Below are 2,985 nucleotides of genomic sequence, written 5' to 3'. Positions count from 1 at the left end.
ATATATAGTTAAACATTCTTATTACTTAGCTGCTTCATTATGTACAGCATTGTTTTGCTAGAAGACATAAAATCCAAACAAATTGTTGTACCATAATACAAATGGAAAAAAAAAGAAAAGAAAAAACAGCATAAATATTTTTGTCTAAATCTAAAAGACAAAACTTCAGAAGATGAATAATAATAGGTCTTCGTTGTTTGCATGTGCATCTATTGTGAGAGAAGTTCCAGTAGCGTGAAAAATCACCTAAATGTGACTCCAGACGGCGACGGAAGCTTCCTCCAGCTCGAGGTCGCCGTGTCACTACCACAAAGACGCCTATTCTTCATATATAAATTAGGATTCCGTCTTTAAGCTCACAAACGTGAAAAATCAGGTATCACTTATTAGGACCGCAAACTGTCAATTACACCCAGAGCTCAATTAGAGTAAATAAACTTACATGCGGGACTCCCATGGGACCCGTAGAGACAGTTGCCTCACAAGTTCTGAAAATGACAGATAGGGATAAATGGGTTTGTTCATGTACTATGAAATAGAGAAGCACAACGCTATCGTCAAGCAGTAACGGGCCATATATACAGGTAGCATTTATAAGCGATGGAGCCATACTATTGTTTGATGTTTGAGTGCTTGACAAGCACGCAGCCACCAGCATACCCCCCCCCTCCAACCCCGCCCCTTCAATTCACTCTGGTTGAACTCTAAGAGATGACTGATTAGACTGTGTGCGCTCCATCTCAAAAATTAATAAAAAGAAAAATCACTATCACTAAAGGAAAACTGTAGCACTGTAATATTAATTGGAAGTTTAAGGCAAGTATGGAGTCAGTTTGTATTGTTGTTTACACAGCCGATATTGGGTTGCCTCATTCTAAGAGGTCTCCTCACTGGCATTACAGTAATTCACCGTACTTCAGTTTTGCAGCCACATACTGTTGTCTTTACTAGCTCTCAGTTAGCAGTACATTACCCGAGTCTCGGGCGAGCTATTCTAATGCAATAAAATGACCATTTCCAACTCTTTCAGCTCTTTGTAGCAACTCAGTCTCCTGAGGCCACTGGTCTTCAGATTGCAGGGCGTTTATGGTTGTAGGTTGTTGCAGTATGCAGGAGGAGGAGGGAGGGGTCATCAGATAAGAGAGGAATTTCTAGACTAATTAAACCCTTTGAGAATCACACTACAGTGATTTACAACTCTCTGTACCAGTTAACCCGACTCATTTTTATCTGTCATATTACTCAGATACCATATCTATTGCTTAAAAGTCTTTTTTTTTTTTTGTCTGCAAGATTATGGAAACAAGAAGGGGAGATAATAGAATAAACATCAAGTGAGTTTTAAAAACAGTTTCTCACTCATAATGAGAGCTTTAAAGGGCATCCAGTGTGTCCAATGAAATAGTAATAAGCACACAACTCTTTGCATAATACTTACCCTATATTAAGCATTTTCATTGTTTAAGATGGTACAACATTGAGCTCCTACAACAGCAAAATAAACAGCATAATCATGTCAGTATCACCATATCCTTGGGTTACTGAATAAAGAGCGAGCATTTAATCCAATCAGTGCAATGAAACAAAGAAAAGCAAAGTTGTGAATAGCAAAGTCTACCAGGCATAATTCCTTTTGGCTGGCTCCTGCAGAGGGGTATGCTAAGATAGAAAGTATTATTTTCCTAAATGGAAGGTGTCAGATGGTCACGGAAATGTGATCGGCTGTTCAAGATCACTGCTTCCCATCTGCAATTTGTGACGTGTGAAAGATTCAGCCCAAATGTGCTCACCGAGCGTAAATCCTCAGCACTTTCTCTTATCGTGGAAAAGCAAGATAACCAGCTGTTTACAGATCAGAGAACATATCATATTAATATCATGGAGGGTGGGGTACGGGTGATGGGGGCAGGGGAGGGGGTGATATCATCTTGTTTGTAAAATATTTTGTTAACTAAGTGTGGTGTGGTATGGCAACCTATAAAGTGAAAGTTGTAATTTGTGGGGGGGTGAGGGGTTTAGTGGAGGTGAGGACCGTTAAAAGGTTGTTTTTTTTTCAAAGAAGGAAAGAATTAAAGGGAGAAAGTAGAAAATGTTTCTGCTCCCTAGGAAAGACCCGAATGAGGTAAAAAATAAAAAAATAAAATCACAGCATGTTTGCCTAACCGTACACTGAGCTGTCTATCATCCACCTATGGCATCTGTCTGAGGTGGACATTCTCCCTTTTGCCAACATCTTCCTATGTATTCCAGCCAAGTCAATTGCAAATCAATTTATCAGTAAGAATGCACTTGATTTTTTTGGCTCCTAAAATAAAAACAGAACTATAAAAGGGGTTTAATTGGAAGGTTATGCCTTTACTTCCTTAGGGGTTAGGGGTTTGTCCTGTAACTTGTGGGTTGCCGGTTTGAACCCCTGCTCCGTCCATCTCAGTTATTGTGTCATTGGACAGAGTGGTGGTCAGAGGGCTCGGTGGTGGGGAATGGCAGCCTAGCTTCTGCGTCAGGGCAGCAATGTGTCAGTGGCAACAATATACTAAATAAAGTGCAAAACAAAAGCAGGACATTTACCATTTTTGACTGTAAGTGTTTTTAATAAGGCTACATGAATCCCTACATGACCCCCACTTTACCCCTTGCACCATCTCTCTTAGCCTCATGTTTCTAAAGGGTGACCCACTGTTTGTGGAACGGTGGGAGAGCAAAGGTACATGACCTTTAAAAAGGGAGACAAAATGTTATTATTGTCCCAGCTAATACATTTTAGTTATATATTTTTCTAATATATATCATGTTTGATATTATTATTATTAATTGTAGTTATTTATCAACGGGAAGGTCAAATAATTCCACATTTTAAATATTATACCATACTACTAATGGCATATATAGCTGAACCAATGTTATTCACATTTATATAAATGTCATATATTTAAAATAAACAGGAAAAACAAATATACGTTCTGATGCGTTATTAACATAATGAAA

Source organism: Poecilia formosa, unplaced genomic scaffold (assembly GCF_000485575.1).
Source record: "Poecilia formosa unplaced genomic scaffold, Poecilia_formosa-5.1.2 Scaffold27, whole genome shotgun sequence".
NCBI classification, from domain to species: Eukaryota; Metazoa; Chordata; class Actinopteri; order Cyprinodontiformes; family Poeciliidae; genus Poecilia; species Poecilia formosa.
The sequence above is the reverse complement of the archived record's forward strand: the minus strand, read 5'-3'. Positions refer to the sequence as shown.